At 46.4% G+C, this 19080-nt stretch overlaps 1 protein-coding gene and 1 long non-coding RNA gene across 3 annotated transcripts in view; one reads left to right on the forward strand and one right to left on the reverse strand.

The window, feature by feature from the left end:
• Window positions 1–19080, forward strand: part of NHS (NHS actin remodeling regulator) — a 337890-nt gene that overhangs the window by 245801 nt on the left and 73009 nt on the right. The window lies entirely within an intron of this gene.
• Window positions 1013–19080, reverse strand: part of LOC113242263 (uncharacterized) — a 92441-nt gene continuing 74373 nt past the window's right edge. The window contains exons 3-5 of one of the 2 annotated variants that reach the window (XR_007188401.2): window positions 12540–12615; window positions 9679–12085; window positions 1013–6657 (exon numbers count right to left, since the gene is read on the reverse strand). This is a non-coding gene — a long non-coding RNA (uncharacterized LOC113242263). Of the gene's footprint in view, window positions 6658–9678; window positions 12616–19080 lie in introns of those variants that run through there. The other variant, XR_003311845.4, reaches the window with a different exon arrangement.

Here is a 19080-nt window from a genome sequence, read left to right on the forward strand (position 1 = left end):
GACATTGCTCTCCTACCTCCTGGAGGGGTTATGGGGTTATGTGTTGGCATTTATAGTCTTTAAGCACATCATCTCTCCTCCTCTTCCTTCCATCCACTGATTGTCTCTTGAGGGTGTCTCTGGGCCACCCACCTTGGTGATTCTTTTCCCAAAACCATGTGACTCCCCATCAGCCTGACAAGTCCGGCATTGGAGGAGGAAAGGTGTCCTTCTGGGACTGAAGGCTGTCTGTAGGAAGCCTCCCTGAACTGGCACTTCCGTGGGACGTGATTGAGATGATGTGAAGACTTTGAGCTGACAGTATTTGGAGCCATCAAAAAGGACTTATTTTGTTTTTGTTTTATTTCACTTCAGTTAATGGAATTTGTGTTCAAACCAGCAATTCTCAACCAGTAGTATTTGTTTTCACATGTGGCTAGAAATTTATTTTAAATAACTTCCTTAGTTAACCCTTTCTGTGTAACAAATCACCCCAATATTTAGTGGCTTAAAAATTAATGGGAGAGTCTGTTGCTCTGGGCTGGCTCAGTTGAACTCTGCAGGGCTTGCTTTTCGTCTGCTGTCATTCATCTGGGGCTGGATGACCTAGGGTGGCCTCACTCACATGTCAGGTAGTTAGCACGCTGTGGGCCAGAATAAGGGGAGCAGTTGGGCCACGTGTGCCTCATCATCTTAGTTTTGGGGCTACAAATTATTTCACATTTTTGAGTTGCGCATAGCTTGTTTTTTCTTTATAGTCTAGATATATTGTGGAATTTTGGAAACCCACCATCAGGAAAGAAAGCTTTGAAATAATACAAGTTGGGCAGCAATGGATGGGAATGATATTCTCTCAGAAAGGATGCATTTACAATGGATAGGGTTTTCAAACATACCTCAGAGCTCTAAGTAGTGAAGTTGGTCTTTGAGGGCTAGAGGGGGCCAGATTGGGCAAAACTTCTGCTTCTCTTCCGATGCATTCCATCGGGCTCCATTTTGGCTAAATCATCATAATTCCCACCAAGACAGCACAGAATGATAATGGTTTTATTTATTATTTTATATGCATTGCCAGTATATGCAAAGCTTTATAGCTTGCCATAAATCGAGAGGGATTATCACAGCTGTTACTTATTTTAACAGGTCACAATACAGTAGTTTATGCCAGATGGTTTGGAGAATTTTGAGAGAGAAATTTTATACAGGCAGCCATATAGATACTAGCGTGGGTGGTTGCACCCTGAAATTAATTTGCATTTGTTATGATATAAAATATATATGAATAAACACATAGCTCCTTATGAACGAGTGAGCCATTTTATAGCCCTGATTTCTTCTGGAAGTCGTGGGGTCTCTTGTGAGCAGTGGCGGGGCAACGGCAGGAGTAGTGTGCTGCTAAGGAGGGATGGGCGATGCGGCTCCGCCACACCCACTGCCATGAAGGGGATCTCCAGCCTGCTTCGGGGACGTGAACTCTGGAGGCAAACCTGGGTTTCCAGCATTGGAGCCAAAAAGACTAAGGCAGGGAAGCCGCCCCCCCCCCCCATAAACATAAGGAGAGGGTGTGTATGGTGGAGCATAGAGCTGAAATTGGGATCCCCAAGGTCACAAACAAGGTCATTCTGGGGCAAAAAGTTTACCCAGCCTGCACAGAAGGCAGAACATATTATCGCCCTTGCAGATGCTATAGTTTATGTGTAGAGTGGTCAGTCCTGGGTGATCAGCAGAAATGGGAAGAAAAACTAAGCATGGATGATCAGCAATCATCTCGGAAGGTATTTTTGGTTCCCGGTGTCACAGAATGATAGACTTTCAGAATGACAGACCTAGAGAAAACCTGATAGATCATTTCTACCCTCCTTGTTTCATAGATGAAGAAACAGACCAAGAGGATCATTTAAATATGGTCGTCTTGGTTCTTTGATTAAAAAAAAGTAAAATCAGACTATCAAGGTGTTTGGACTCTGTCAGCTTCCTCCAATCTCTGTCTCATTGATCTGCCCCACCAGCTCCTCTCCTGGGTCTTGCTTCGTGCTGGGAGAGGACCACATCCCCACCTATCAGAATAATCCAGAGACCAGGTCCAAAGCACAGCTCGATTTTCTTGGTAAATCGCCCCAAGACATAAAGGTAATACCACCTCTGGAACAGGAATAAAATTATTTAGCCTTTTCAAGTCAATTCTTCTAGCTCCTATAAGTTAGGAGCCAACTAATATCTGTTGGTGTCCACAGAATAATTAGGCAGAAAAGGTGAGTTTAAAACAGATTTGGAGCATATACTGGGCTTAATCTATGTGCAGAAAAATCAGAAAGTGACAGTATTTCGAAAGCTGAATAGCCCATGAATGTCAAGAGACAGAACTAGAACCTTTATTATGGATTCCCTCAAGATGACTAGTAGAAAAATGGAAAGTTTGTAGGCTACATAATGCTGAAATGCCCCACTGATTCCAGAGATGCTGAGCTTCCGATAACTTCAGCTCTTTGGAACACAGCACTAAGCCTGAAAGCAAGTGAAGGGAGCTTCCCAAGGCTGCAAATAGTTGTCAGCAAGCCTGTGCACTTTATTAAGAACCTTGCTTAGATTTTTGCTTAGACCATGAGTGACTCTTATTTAATGAACATATGATACCCAGCCATGGTGTCTTCTTTCTTCAGCTCACTGTGGATTCAAACCATGGGGAAGGAGCTAGAAGAAGGGTGAAAGAGGAATGACAGTGGAGAGTGAAATATCAAGGAAAGAGCTTGGAAATCCAAAAAGGAGTCTTTGAAATGTGTTACCATAGAGACCAATAATAAGCCTTCCTAATAAAGACCCTAAGTAATCACCAAAGCATAAAATTGTGTTTCGTATCATCTGATTAAAAAGATAGGAAAGTGAATTTTTCAAGGTAGGCTAAATTCTGGTAATAAAATCCCCAACATTCAGAGACTTATTTCTCACTTACACTGTAGGCTAATGCAGGTCAGCATACAGTCATGTGGGTACCAAGACTCCTTCCATCTTGGGGCTCCAGCACCCCACAGAGCATCTGTGTCTAGTCAGCAGGGGAGAGAAGGGAGTGTGTGTAGGAACGGGTAGGAGTTTTTGTGGGCCAGGCCTGGAGGCACACGTTCCTTTCCCCCCATTCTCCTGGCTAGCATTCGGTTACATGGCCGCACCTGACTGCAAGGGAGGCCGGCTGTAGGGGAAGGACAGAGACAGCCTGGTGAACAGCTAAGTCGTCAATTTCTTCCGGGGCAAGTGTAAAATATGCTTTAAGATAACGAGGGGCTTCAGGAAACTGCTCGTGGTTGGATAAACTTTAGTTCCGTGCAAAATCACCTATGGAGACTTCTGTATTTCCTGGCAGTGCCAGGTAAGGGAGGTATTTATGCCTTGAGCCACAGTATAGATCATAGGCTGACAAACTACAGCCCACGGGCCAAATCTCACCTGCCGCCTGTTGTTGTGGATAAAGTTTTATTGGAACACAGCCACATCCATTCGTTTATGCCTTGCCTGTGGCTGCTTTTGAGCTACACACAACAGCAGCGTGAACTAGTTTCAACACAGATCGCGTGGCCCACAAAGCCTACATTCTTTACTGTCTGGCCCTTTACCGAACAAGTTTGCTGATCCCTGCTCTAGGTCATCACTGTCCTAAGGAGGACACATTTGCAATTGTTTCTTCTTGAGACCGGGTATCCTTGGCTTCCAATAAAAACAAGTAGGATACCCACTTGGACTGGGATGTAGACTCTGCCCTTAGACTGCCAGCTCCAACAGGGCCCAAACTCTGCTCTCTCCCGCCAGCACCGAGCACAGTACCTGGCATCTAAGGGAGGTTCAGTAAGTGCTTCTGTTTGAACCCTCAGCCATGGGAAGCATCGGGTACCCTAATTACCATACAGGGGACAGGGAGCCCGGCAAAACTACAATAGGAGCATGCCCTTGAAGACCTCCAACAGTTAGGAAGGAACTGCCTTTGTTGGGCTTTTCTTATGCACCAGGGACCGTCATGGTGCTTTATATCTATTCTTTTATTTACTCTTCCTAATAAGCCAGTAAATTGGGTGTTCCTGTTTACATTTTATAAATGAGGCAACCAAGGTTCAGAGAAGTCAAATTATTTTCCCAAGGCCACACTGCTAAGAGGTGGAGGAGCTAGGATTCAAGCACAGGTCTTCCTGGGACAAAAGCCCAGGTTTCTTTCCTCTACACCATGGGAACTGCTAAAACTTTATTCAAATGCAAGCAGTCTAGTTCTATCATTTATTTTCATCATCACTCTTAACAACCACCTCAGTATAGTAAACATCAGTGTGAAGGGGAAGACATGGCCATTTCCACTGCTTTACGGAGTGCTGCCGGGGCTCTCCCTTGACGGAGGAACCTGGAGCAACGCAGTTCAACTCTTGAGATCCAGGGTCAGGGACTTGGCCACCAGCTTCCTGTGATCTTGCGAAGGGCGATTGTGGAAGGTGGCCATGTTGCTCACCTAAACAATTCTCGTTTCCAGGCCTGAGTAGTTTGAGTCACATGCTGGGGCTGCCAGTGTCCCCAGTGGAGTGGGTCTGGGAGCTTGTCCAGACGTCACCGCGCGCCGCTCCCAGGTGCTGCTGCTGCCACCGAGCCTTTGATGAGCAAGTCTAAGGAAAGGCTTCCCTTTTCTCTTCAGAAGCTCCGACTGGCCTTCCCATCCACCCCACACTTCCCATCAGTGTCCAATCCATCAGGCCTTCCTGACGTCTAAAGGGCCCAGGTCGGCCCTTGGCCGACAAAACCGTTCCCATGGACCTCTCAGTGACATTTGGCATTCTCAATCATGCCGCCTTCTTGAAACCTTTTTGTCCCTTGGTTCCTCAGACAGGGCTCTCCCTCCCTCCCTCCTGGTTTCCTGCTTCTCTGACTCACCTTGTTGTTTCTCTCTGGTGGCCTCTTCTCCTTTGCCTACCCGGCCCTTAAACTTTGGGGGGTTCACGGCTCGCTTCTCACCCTCTCTGGGGGAGTGGTCACAGCACTTCTTCTCCCCTCATCCCTCCTGCGCTAGCCACACTCTCTCCTTCAGGGGGGACTCCAGCCAGATTTTCTATCCTTCCCGGTGGCTGGCAACCCTCCGAGGAGGTTAGTGCGAGTGGGGTGGGAGGAGAGCAGCCAACCCAGACTAACTTGGGTTCGATGTAATATTTCATGTGACCACAATCATAATTCATAGTAATGCCAATTAGGGAATGCTCTACCAGTGCACATGCAAACCCTGTGATTTCTTATGACCTTGGCAAGTTAGTGTTTCACCACAATTTGTGAATTATGGAGGAGTCGCGGGCCTCATGGACACAGTACTGCCCACGCATGTAAATCTGCCCAGGGAATAAACCTCCTTATTTGAAAAAGAGATGACCTGGTCAGAAAACAGTCCAGTTTTCCTGAGATGGGTTTCCAAGGCATCAAGACAGATTACCCAAACCTGTGTCCCACAAGGCATCTTTGGATAATTTCATGCACTGGTTTTTCCTTGTTATATACTAGGGTATATCCCATGAGTGTTGCAGTGGCCCTAAATGGCTTTTTGTCTTCTGCATGCCGTTGTTATATATACAACGTACCAGCCGAAGGCACAGGCACGCACTGCCATGGTTTTTAACCCTGGTTCAACCCCACAGCTGGCTTAGTAAATCACCCTTCCCTGGAGATGAGTTCATCACTGCGAAGGCATTGTCTTTGCAGTGTTTTTAAGCCTGGGCAGAGTGAGTTGTATCTAGGATGCAAGGTTTCAGCGAGCAGAGATGAATTAGGGGGAAGGGACGCAATGTGACAATTTGGGAGCTGCTCTAGTCCTGTTACACACGGGCACCTGCTCCACGCCAGTCTCTGTCTTCCCTCTTGCCGGGGCTGGAGGAGTTGGCACCGCCAGCGTCTCTGATTCTTCTGCTGTTGGTCAGAGACTGGGGACAAGGGAGGTGAGAAGGGAGCCACGGGGGTGCGGTGCTGAGCAGCCGCGGTCGGTCCAGCCTGTTGGTGATGTGCCGAGCCCACTGCCACTCCGGGCATGGGGAATAGCAGCACCAGCAGTCGCGCTACGGGAGAAGCAAACGCACAGGTAGCAGAAATCCGGATCCAGGATCCTCCGCAACCCGCGGCTCGTCTAAGCGCACAGGGCCCGCTTTGTGGCCGGCTTCCGCGCACCGCCGAGTTTGGGGCTGGGGGCTGAGTCCTGCAGCTCACTGCGGCTGGCGGCAGGGGACGGATTATTTTTAGCAGGTTCCCTTTAGCCCAGCGGAGCCAGAGATGTTCAAGGAGCCGGGCGGTTGTCTGCAGAGCGTTGGTGCAGCCGTTCCTGCTGCCCGGGAGGTTTGGCTGCCGCAGTCCCCTCCATTCACTGGGCTGTAAATCGAAGCTGTCTACACGGGCAAGGCGCTCGATCTCAGCGTGGCCCTGGGGCTACGTCCCGCCCAGGTCTCCCGGCACCTGATTTCCCAGTGGTCAATTAGGTGTCTCAGCCTGCAGCATTGAAGCAGTGGAGGGGCCAATGCCCCGGCTTTGATGGAGCGCGCCGTGCGCAGAGACCTCCCCAGTCGACTTCCTCATCAGAAGGCAGCATCCATTCATAATTCTCTCTCTGCCTGTGGACCGAGTTAGGCTGGAGCTGGGCATGGACTCCTGCGATCTCCCTTTTTGCATCTGAAGGAGAAACTAAGATAAAAAGCAAAAGGAAGAGAGAATGCGGTCCTAACGCAACTAGGCGCTGGAAAGCCCCCCCAGAGGCTTCTCCTTTGCGGGGAGAGGGAGAAGAGGCATATCCTGAGCCCAGCGCCCCAGCCAGCTGCTGCTTCGCTGCGGAGCCGGCACGCATGCCTACCTCACCTGACGGCCGCATTCCTGGGGAGCCGGCGCGGGGCCCGGCGGCGCGCCCAGGGCGCACGGGCGGTAGGATCTCTGCACCAGGGGAACGATGCGCGGGCGGGCTTCCCAGGGCCGAGCCCGAGCCGGAACGGGCGCCCGGGGAAGCTAGCCTTGGCGCGGCGCCCCACCGCAACCCCCCGGGATGCTCCGCGACTCGCAGCCCAGGCCACTCGGGTGTGTGTGAGATGGGACCAGCCTGGGGGGAAGGGGTTTGGGCAGGTGACATCATTTTAAGCTAATTTTTCACACCTCTGGGTGGTGGGTGAACTTGGGGGACGGAGGAAGCAAGAGCCGCAGCCCTGCCGCGCGCCAGCCTAAGAAGAAACCCCCCCCCCGCCGCCCCCAGGTCTGAGAGTCAGGTCCCCTTGGCAGAGCAGAGTGAGGGTGAGCAGGTGCTCAAGGTGGACCGCGCGTAGCTCTGAGGGGCGAGGGGAACAGCTCCGTCTTTCAGGGGTCTTTTATTTTAAGCATATTGCAGCTGCAGCTTTGAAGTTTGCCGCCTCCACCTCACCCCTCATCCCAGGTTCTGGGGCGGGGCGGCAGTTTTCCACGCGGCTACCCGGGCCCTTACCAGCTGAGCGGAGGGGGCTACAGGGGCTTCAAGGGCTGGTAGTGGGTTTCCTGCAGGGGACATGGGGACTCCAGGGCTCTGTGAGAGGGAGCGCACCCTGAAGCTCAGCCTTTCGGGAGCTCCGAGGGCTGGGGGAGAAGTCCGCGATCCAGCTTGGTGCTCCATCCTGTTTTCCTACCCTGCCACTTGGTGTTGGGTGACATTTTGCCTGTGCAGGGGTTTCACTGTCATGGAGCTAGCTGTGATGCTGTGAGGCAAATGGACTGTTAGGATGAGCTGGAAGAGAGAGGCGAGAGAGCTGGAGCTCTTCCTTTTGTGGCAGTGTTAACCCTATGGAGCCTGCTCCCTTGACACACCTGTCCACCTGGGTCACCATCTGTGGGCGCGAGTGGGGCTGCCTGGCCGAATAGCCCTGCCGGGTCTGGTGGTCCAAAGCCATACTTGCCCAGGGCATGCCAGGCCAGGAATGTGTGGACAGTAAAAGAGCAAAGCCCCAACTGGTGCCCCCTTAAGAGAAGGTTAAGCAGGCCCGGCCATGATGGTGCACAGTGTTGTAGCCAGAGTGTGATCTGCTCTTGAGTTTGGGAGCTCTTGTTTTATGAGGTTTTTATTTTGCAGTTTTGTGTCTCCTGGTCACCAGTTTGTTTTTTTCACAGCTGCTTGTGAGCAAGGCAAAGATAACAGCATCTAAAAATAGCCCTGCGGCTGGAGATGCAGCTTAGCTTGACCCCACTATTACAAGAATGGGGTCTCCCTTCCCGGTTGTGTTAGGGTGAGCCGAACTTGGGCCCCCAGACAGCGTGAGACCAGGTCCACACATCCTTAAGAGCAGTTCAGCATCTATTCGCAGGGCAGGGATGCTGTGGTGCTGGTCTGTGTGAGAAGGGCAGTAGCTCATCCATTCCTATGTGAGACCCAAAGCAACTGGGCTGCAAGATTGGGGGATGGGAGCCCAGACAGGGACCCCTCCCCACCCCCAGCCATTGGCATCTGCAGCTTTACATTCCCTAAGAGTTCCACCTAGCTATGTATACGGGGCTTCCTCATCTGTGCTTCAGGGGCTAGGAGGCCACTCCCCCGCCCCCCAAGGGAGTCTGGCCCAGAATACAGAGGGACCAGAAGGTCCAGGGTGGCACTTAAATCATATACCAGCTTCCTCAACAGTAGCTGGGATGCCATTCTTTCCAGATGGAAACCCCTGGACAGTTGAGTGATGAACCTCTTCCTGGTAATTGGGAGGTGCCCATTCTGTCTCAAGGGGGCTGTCCCCAGCTCATGGAGGTGCCACATGGAATGGAGCCAGGAACGGACTGAGGACTTTCCAGTGGTTGTAGTGGATGGTGGGAGCCCTGGTCTTCTCCTGTGGGTTGTGGATCTTGAGAGCCTGCTCGGCCTCTCCCATTATTTATTTTCAAAAGCCTTCATTTCCCCCATGTTCACCTTTTCTTTGGAAACAAAGGCGGCAAAGTCCAGCTTGAAGAAAAAATGCCCCCCTCTGTTCTTGATGGATTGAACTATGGTATTTTTTTGTTTTTGAAAAATGCACTGGTAATTGCTGAAAGAATGTAAATGCCTAATTATCTACAGTGAAAGAAACAAACTAAAGAGCGTGGGAATCTAGGAGGGAAGGTATGAATCCCCATCACCAGTTCTCTATTCAAGATAGAACCTATCAAGTAATTCTCTCCTCCCTTCCAAAGTGAATTTTGATTTTTAAAAGTTTACCTTTATTTTCTGTAGATCATAAATATGATCCCTGGGCAAATATTAAGATAGCTCGATTTGGGGGAGGGAAGAGACCAGGAAACTGAAAGCACCTCTGAGAAATCCCTCATTCCTCTAGTCATCTAGTAGGGACTTGAAAACAGTTGCTAGTTTATTTTTAAAATGTTCCCACCATCTTTGTGTTCCCTACAGAAGATGCGAAAGTACCGCTGATTCGAAGTAGCCAAAAGGCCTAATGCAACAGGAGCTAACTCTTTGGCCCACATAGAAGAGTAGATGGGAAGGCCAAGAGTTGGGATTCAGATTTTACAAAAATGTCATCGGCTTTGCTCTGCCTGTAGCAAATAAGAGGTCAGCAGTCCCTTGCTCTTACACAAAAAGGGGCTGCTTTCTCTTGAAATTCACAACCTGAACCAGCAGTCAGCTAAAGACCTGAGCATATTGGTCAGTGAAGGCCAAATACTGTAGCAAGCCCCAAATCTCAGGAGTTTAATGCAATGCAGTTCATTTCTTACCACATAACGTCTAATCAACTTTTGGCTTGTAATGATAAGGAACCTAGTCTTCTGCCTTCTTGTGGCTCTACTATCCCATAGAGCCTCGGAGTCCTTCCTGGGTTCCTCTGCATCTAGCCAACAGAAGGGGATAGAGAGAGCATGGAGGATTGTCCTGGAAGTAGCACACCTCCTCTCCACCCACATTCCGCTGGCCAGAACTCGATCACATGGCCATGTCTACCTGCAAGGGAGATTGGGAAATGTCTATGCCATGGCAAGAAGCCCTCCAGTGTGAAAGACACCCTTTTTTGGCTCTACTCTGGGATTTGGGTTTGGCTCTGGACAAGTCATGTAGCTAAATACAGATCTCCATCTTAAAAACGGTGGTAATTCGTCCTGCCCTTTCCTGTCTCACAGGGATTTAGAAAGGTATAGAGATATAAAAGGCTCCTAGAGAGACCATCTGGCTTAGCCTCTTTAGGCAAGGTCATTGTCATTATCCTCATGTTACAAATCACTTGCCCAGTGTGACACAGCTAGTTTATGGCAGGGCTAGAATCCGAACCAGTTATATAGGATATAGTTTCAGAAGGCTGATATATAGTCTCTGGATATCCTTTCATTGTGTGTAATCACTAGAAACAGCTATTCATATTATTTAAAATCCCTGTGAGATTTTTTTCCAATTCTTACTACAGAACCACTTATTGCCAGGCTTAGAATAGCCAGGTTACTGGTCTATGTCCTGTACATACATTAGCTCATTTAATCTTCACAATAACCCTGGGAGGTAGGGACTATTATTATCCGCACTTTAGAGATGAGGGTGCTCAGGCCCAGAGATGAAGTCACTTGCCCAAGGTTTTATGGATAATAAGTGCCAGATCTGGGGTTTGATCCCAGGCAATTTGGCTCCAGAATCTAGCCCTGGATATTTTACGACACTACATCTCTAATCTGGTGGACTCCACGTCTAGCCCTCTCTGGTGTGTCCAGTCAGTGCCGAGCCTGATACTCAGGCTTTAAAATTCTGAGTTTCCTTTCTCAGTGACCTTGAAGGTCCACGACAAGGAGTCATTTGTAAATTTGCTGAGGCATGAATCTGAGCCCCAAGCATATGAAATTGATACACAGGATTGCACTACTTTGAGGGAGCCCCATCCCCAACCCTCCAGCTCTGACAGGCCAGGGAGGCTTTTTTTTTCCTTTTAAAATTTTTGGTCTACTCATCACTGGGTATGCAGTAACTACTACGAAGTAATAAAAATATTTATTTCCTTGTGAAAAGCAGCCATGGAATGAGAGAAGGACTCTCCAGTGTAAGGTTAAAAGGCACCTTGGTGATTTGGTGGGGGTTGGGCAAGGTGAGCATAGTCACTTGACTCAAGGTAATTGCTCATTGCAGTTGTTTTGTTTATTGTTGCATAAGAAACTACCCCCACACATACTGGCTTAAGAAACAACAGCCCATCTATTGGTTCAAGATGCTGGAGTCAGTCTGGGATGAGCTCGCTGGGCAGTTCTTCTGCTAGTCTTGCTGGTAGTCAGTCAGCTGGTATGTCACCTGGGGGCTAGGTTCAGCTGGGCTGCTGGGCTGGCTGCATTCCTCTTTCTGTGTTGTCTCGGGACTTCTCCCTCTGCAAGCAGCCTCTCCGCAGTCTCTCCAACAAGGTAACTGGACTTCTTACCTAGCGGTTTAGGGTCCCTAAGAGTGTAAAGGCAGAAGCTTCCGGGCCTTCTCAAGGCTGGGCCTGTGACATGTATTACCGACAGGATGAGCCAAGTCACAGGCCCAGCCCAGACTCCAGGACAGAGAAATTCACCAAAAGCATGTATACCAGGTGGTGTGCAAACAGGCTATCCAGTGGTGAAGTCTGAAGCTTCTGTATTTACAAATTTGAGGATTCCCGAAGGTCTCAGGAGAAGGTGACTGTACAATAAAATGTAGGTTAAATAAAATCCATTCCTTTCACTCCAGTGGAAAAAGACTGTTAAATATGCTTGGTTCTTTCTCCATTTCCAACCTAACAAATCATCTATGTCCGTGAAAGCACTGAGGCTGTAGATGTCACTGCCCAAAAGGAAAGGGAGCTGAAGTGTGCGACTTCCCTTGCGTCTCCCATACTTTGTTTCAAAGGTATCAATTTTTTTAAAAAAGGTATCAGTACCCGCCCTCAGACATAAACGAAGAATAATTTCTGAAAAGTCAGTAGCATGCCAATCGGATCAGGAGACAAGACTATTTCTGATCTCCATCTACTCTTGCCTGGCAAGTCCCCCTTCCCCAGGTGACTTAGCAGGCACAGCGGGCGCCCCCGGCTGCCTCAGGAGGTGGAGCTGCCTTCCTGCAGAAATGGGCTAGTGGGTTCAGGCGTTCAGGCTTCCACTTCAGATCATCTTCCCCAGGCCGTTCAGTCACTAGAGCCTGCAGGGTACAGGGCTACTCTCATGCACCGCCCGCATCGCCCTTCCTCCTCAGCACTCAAGCACTCACCAGTCAGAACTGGGCACTAGTGGCTGACAGCCCACAGCCAAGTCCCTCTCTGGGAGCTGTCCTTGGCTTGAGAGAGCCACCTTGCCCAAGGTCACACCCCTTCCCAGGTCAGCACTGCTCCAATGACTGGTCACCTTGCCTCAATTCAGGACAATTCTGCAGGGCCAAGGCAGCTCCAGAGCTCCTCCTTGGGACCGGCCGATGAGCCTTTGTTGTAACTGTGTCACTGCCGCCTCCTCTCTGCACAATCCTGCTTCACTCCTCCGTAGGTGTTGATGCCAAAAGCATTTGTACTATGCTTCTCACACACCAATGTCTACGTCAAAGTCTACTTCCAGGGAACCTGACTCGAGATAGAGGGCACATTGTAGACTGGGTTACTTACCACTACAGGTTGGGCCACTGTGGAAACACACAGAGAGAAGCAGGACATAGAATAGGTCTTCCCCAAATTCTTCCAGCTGGGAAGAGAGGACAAGTACTTAAGCAACAATATGAGAAAATGAGCAAGTGTAACAGTCATAAGTAAGTCGGATGCCTCAATGATTTTTTCCCTTCCTCACTCTACCCCTCACAAAGTTTTTCCCCCCAAAGTTTCTCTCTCTCTCTTTTTTTTAGGGGATGGGTGATTCATGACATTGATTATATGGTTAACAATTGCGCCTAAGTGTTCTCCCACCTGATTATTTCTTCCTTTGGGCATGGTACTGGCAATCAAAATTTATCTTTCAAATTAAGGCTATAATTATATTTTGATAAAGATCTAGCAATTCAATGAGAATGAAATTTTGAGGGTTGCCAGGAAACGGATGACTCTGGGTTATAGAGAAGGGTTTGCATGCAGAATACTAATAGGTGGTTCAGCACTCTTATCTAGACCTTTCCAATAGCGTCTGATAATGCAGGCCCATCAAGTACTGTTTCTCTGCTATTATTCTAGGAGGATAAAAGCGATGAAAGATATAAGCAGGGTTTTATGAATGAAAAGGTGATTCATCAGATGTCTTTTGGTCTATCTCACTAGAGTTAAGAAATAGAGTAATAATTATGTGGTGTTACCACAAAATACAGGAGACAAAAGCTTTCTCTTATTTCCTTGCCTCCTCTTTTATTATAAATAAAAGCAAGATGTCTTAGATATTGGGTTATTGTTTCGTGTTGGGAGACAGGGACCTGCATTTGAAATGGTGTTGACTCCCAGGAAAATAGAAATAGTGGAAATGTATATCATGTCATATTCTAATTTTTCTTTTCCTTTCCCTTTTATACTGTCCGATTATTACTGATTCATTCATTCAACAAATATGGAGTCCCAAGTATTATGTGGGTCCTGCTGAGGGATCTAAGAAAGTTTAAAATGGATAACCACGTATGGAAATAAAAAAATAACAATACAATACAGTAGCACCCAACATAGTGTTTTGGGGAAGGGTTGGGGGTAATTTTTTTTATTGAAAAAACTGAATTGCATTTATATATTGAATATAACTTAAATACAATTAAGCTATATACAGGTCTTAAGGGTTGAGTTCCATGAGCTCTGACGTATACATGTCTGTAACTGCCTCCTGAAATAATATATAGTACCTTTACATCACCCCCAAAATTGTTAGTACCCCTTTCTAATCTTCCACCCGCTTTGGCAACTATTATGCTGATTTCACAGAGGTTAGATTTGCCTGTTCAAGAGCTTCATATAAATTGAATCATACAGTATGATTTTTTTAAAGATTATTTATTTGAGAAAGAGCGAGCGAGTGCTGGCAGAGGGGCTGAAGAAGAGGAAGAGAATCCTCAAGCAGCCTCCCCAGTGAGCACAGAGCCTAATGAGGGGCTCAATCCCAGGACCCTGAGATCATGACCTCAGCCAAAATCAAGAGTGGGCTGCTCAACCAACTGAGCCACCCAGGTCCCTCTACAATATAATTTTTTAAAAATGTCTGGCCTCAGGGCACCTGGGTGGCTCAGCTGGTTGAGCACCCCACTCTTGGTTTCAGCTCAGGTCATGATTTCACAGTCGTGAGATGGAGCCCAGCATCAGGCTCTATGCTCAGCATCAGTCTGCTTGAGATTCTCTCTCTCTCCCCTTCCTCCTCTCCCCCTACCCTCAAATAAATGAATAAATATTGAAAAAAACAATCTGGCCTCTTTCAGCAAAATATTTTTTAAATTTACCCATGTTGTTGTACGTATCAGTAGTTGGTTCCTTTTTTTTTTTATTGCTGAGCAGTAATCCATTGTAGAAATATACCACAGTTTATCCATTTTGCTGGGCTGTTCCCAGTTTGGGGCTATTATGAATAAAGCTGCTGAGAATATTTTTGTACGCATCTTTTTGTGGATTTATGTTTTCATTTCTCCTGGGTAAATAGGAATGAAATTGCTTAGTCAGAGGGTACATGTATGTTTAGTTTTGTAAGAAACTGGCAGAGATTACGACAAAATGATTGTACCATTTTACACTCCCACCAGCAATTTATCAGAGTTCTAGTTGCTCTGTACCCTCGCCAGCACTTGGTATATTAGCAGTAATTCCAGTGGATATGAAATGGTATCTCGCTGTGATTTTAATCTGAACCTCTCCGATGGCAAATAATGTTGAATACCTTTTTATGTGCTTACTAGACATTCATATCTCTCTTCTGAAATGTCTAGTTAATGCCTTTTCTTATTTTTAATTGGGTTTTTTGTCTTTTTATTATTGATTTGTAGTAGCTCTTTATATATTCTGATTGAAAGTTCTTTGTTAGGTACATGGATTACAAATATTTATTCCCAGTCTGCCCTGCCAATTTATTTTCCAATAGTGTTCTTTTGGTGAGAAGAATTTTTAAAATTTTGACAGAGTCCAGTTCATCAGTATTTTCTTTTATGGCTAGTCCCTTTTGAGCCCTGTCAGAGAAATCTGCTTCCCTCAAGATTTTTCTCATGCATTTGCTTCCAGAGATTTTATAGCTCTAGCTTTTATGTTTAGGTCTATGATCCTTCTATAATTACTTATTGTGTATGGAGTAAGGTAGGGTCAAAATTCAGTTTTTTCCCATATGTATATTCAGTTGTTCCAGAACCATGTGTAAAATTTTTTTCTTTTCCCCCATTGAATTAACACCTTTTTCAAAAAAAAAATCACTCAACTGTATGTTTGTGGGTCAATTTCTGGACTCTCTGTTCTGTTCCAGTGATCTATATGTCTACTCTCTTCCCAAAAACCACACTATCTTATCTCTGTAGATTTATAGTAAGTCTTAAAATCAAGTAGTATAAATCCTCCAGATTTGTTCTTCTCTTTCAAGATTATTTTAGCTATCCTAGAACCTATGCATTTCCTTTTTAAATTTTATTTAAATTCAATTAGCCAACCTATGCATTTCCATATGCATTTTAGAATCAGCTCATGAATTTCTTTAGAAAAAATGCTGCGGTTCTGTTTGGCCATTGATTTAAATCTGTTAATGCATTTGGGGAGAATGGACATCTTTAACAATGTCCTCTGATCCCTGAATGTAGTATAGCTTTTGATCTTATAGTTCTTTAATTTCTCTTAGTGATGCTTTACAGTTCTTAGTGTAGAGGACTTGCACATCTTTTGTTAGACTTATCCCTATGGATTTGATATTTTTGGTGCTATTATAAATAGTATTCCTTTTTATTCTCCCAATTTTTCATTACTAGTATACATAAATACAATTGATTTTATATTGACCTTATATCCAGTGGCTTTTCTAACTTCCTTCTTTAATGCTACCAGTTTTTATAGATTCCATGGGGTTTTTAACCTACATAATTATGTTCGATAATGACAATACTTACTACTTTCTTTCTTATGTTTTATTACACTAGTGAGAGTAGATGTTTATTTTCTTCCCAGTCTTAGGGGAATACAGTGTTTCACCATTAAATATGGTGGTAGCTATAGATTTTTCAGAGATGACCTTCGTCAGGTTTTGGTATCAAGACTTTATAGAATGAGTTGGGAAGTGCTCCCTCCTTCTCTGTTTTCTGAAATAATTTATGTAAATTGGTATTATTTCTTCCTAAAAAATGTGTTATGGAATGCACTGGTAAAGCCATCTGGGCCTGGAATTTTCTTTGTGGGAAGGGTTTTGATTAAGAATTCAAGTTCTTTAGGAGATATAGGACTATTTATATTTTCTATTTCTCCTGCTAGTTTTTTAAAGGAATTACCCATTTCATCTAAGTTGTTGAATATATTAATACTGTAGTTTGGAGTAGGCAGAAAGACCAAAGATATCACTCAAGGTGATACTTGAAGAGAAGGGACTTAGGCAGACAGGGAGGGGAATCATGACTAAAGAATAGTGTGAGAAAAGACATGGAGTGCGATCTGCAATGGTGTGGGTTGTTGGACATGGATTGTAACAATCTGGTTCAAAGAGAATTGGGTAAAAGAGAAAGGGAAAATGTTAGATAGCTCGGACGTGGAGCAATACCATATTGAGGAGTTTGGACTTTATGTAGGCAATGAAAAAGCCTGGATGATTTCCAGGAAATGGTACTTCGGGTAGATGGATTTGGAATAATGGACTGGTAGAAAGCAGAGAGTGGCAGTAAATGCAGATCTTTTAGAAAAATACAGTGTGCAGGGGTGGGCACTGCCTCAGTGAAAGGAGTCTGATCAAGCATAAAGCTGGGAAGAATAAAGTGCTTAAAGTTTTCTCAAGATAAAGGCCTCTGAATATTTATTTCTCTTCACACAACACAGTGTTATGCACCTAATACATACTTATCTCACTCTGCTATTGCTTCTGTTCCCATATCCACCTCTTTACCTAGACATCCAGCACCTTCAGGAGAAGAAACTAAGGTTTATTCATGCTGAAGTACTAGCGCCTAGCATGGAGTAGATGCTTAATTAATACCAAGTGAATGAAGGACATCTGAAAGCAACTGTGAATGAATGAACGAACGAATGAATGAATGAATGAATGGCAGAATAAAGAAAAACTGTATTAGTTAGGCTACATTAGGCTCAGTTAACACATAAACAAAGCTCAGCACTTTAACACAATAAAAGTCCTGTTTCCTCACCACACAAAGTCTGATGTAAGCCTAGAACGTGTAGCCCCCAGAAAGCAGAGGAAAAGAGAGCAGTAAACTCTTGGGGTGGTCTTGTAAGGACCAAGCCTACAAATGGTACACATTGCTTCTGCCCACATCCCACTGGCCAGTAGCTGACATTCTGTCATTTGGCCCCAATCCAACTGCATAGGAAGCTGCAGAATACAGATGCACACGTAGATATTTGGTAAGCACTAAGGACAATTAGGATGGAGTAAAAGGGAGCACTAGAAACTATTATTACTTCCAGCCTGGGAGAAACCTAATCCCTAGAGACAATAAGACACTAACAGGGGATGGCCCACACAGACCAGAGACCAGTTCTGCCAATAGAGCTTAGTCTCCCTGGCCTGCCGTTTAGGCCTCAACAGTTACCACCGCAGGGCTTGCATACTGCTACCTAATTTTTAGATGCCAACTCCTCCAGAAGGAACTGTGAGCAGAATGAAGCACTAATAGACTCTGCTGTCGGTTACCTGGTAGCTCCAGCCAGAAGCACAAATGGAGAGAGGCACAATGTGGGTCAGGGCAGGAGTTTTGATGATGAACCTCCTGGGAGGCAGCAAAGCAGTCCTGCTCTGGGAGGCATCTGTGCTAAGCTCATGCCAGCTGCCTAAAGAGAACTCCATATCCTCTGTGATCTGGAGTCTCCTGTTTCAGGATCAAAGTAGCCACCTTGACAGAGCCTGGAAAGCATGGCGAGGCACGGCAGCCACGGGATTTGCTGCTGGGGTGTGTCATGTGTAGCCAGAGGTGTGAGGGGAGCACCTTGTCTGCTGCAGGATGGTGAAACGGGAGGAGGAAGGTTGCCTCCCTGGGTTGGGCTGTAGTTCCTGTCTGGTTTTCAGAGTTGGTATGAGGGTCAGAGATGATGAAGGCCAAGCAAATGAATCAAAGTTTGACACATAGTGGGTTCTCAGGAAATGGTGCTGTTGCTGATTGTGATGATGAAGGAACAGGAGAAACTAAGTCTCCACCTTAAAAAAAATTGGGGGAGGCACTGCAGAGAGCCTGTTGCTTTCCCCCTGGAAACAGCCTCCCTAAGTAGGGCTGTGGACTGTCTCCCCACTCCCAGGCACCAATCAGTGGTAGATGCATTTAAATAGAGTGAAATAACAAATGCAAATAAAATGGCAGAACTCTCAGAAAATGAGCCATCAGAGAAATTAGAAGTGAACCAACTGGCAGAAATCGTGAAAGAAAGGACTAAAAGAGATTATTGTAACTATAAATGAAGAAAGTAAGAAAGCCATTTTCTACTGCCCTTTCCCTCACTCATTCTGTTCCTGCACTCTGGCCTTGCTGTTACTCACACACTCAAACGTGATCCCACCCAGGAGCCTTTGCTTTTGCTGCTCTCTCTGCTTGCGGTTCTCTTACTGTGCCTTTTCACTTAGCTCCCTGCTTCACCGGATTAGGTATCTGCTCAGATGTCCTTTGAGAGAAGCCTTCCCTAACCACTAATCTCAGTTTGGGTTCCCCCAGAAGCAGACCCTGAGACAAGGATTGGAGTACAAGTGGTTTACTTGAGCAGGCAAGGAACACCTGTTGGGGAGTGGGGACAAGAGAGAGGAGGGAACAAATCTAATTAAGATGTGCTATCAAGCAAGCACCATGTGGCAGCTGGAGGAAATCCGGGAGAGGTGGAGACCACACATGAGTCTGCTTAACCTCGGAGGAGGGTATCTGAAATTGTGGAAGGCTACTCCCAGGGGCGTGAATTCTCTAATACTTCTTGCCCTGCTTGTGACTGAGCATTCTCTGATCACCAGAAGAAAAATCACCCCCCAGACAGAAGGTCTCAGAAGGTCATGGGAAGCAGCCTTTGGAGTGAACGCCAAGGGGAT

The sequence above is a fragment of the Ursus arctos genome, chromosome X (genome assembly GCF_023065955.2).
Source record: "Ursus arctos isolate Adak ecotype North America chromosome X, UrsArc2.0, whole genome shotgun sequence".
In the NCBI taxonomy this organism is placed as follows: Eukaryota; Metazoa; Chordata; class Mammalia; order Carnivora; family Ursidae; genus Ursus; species Ursus arctos.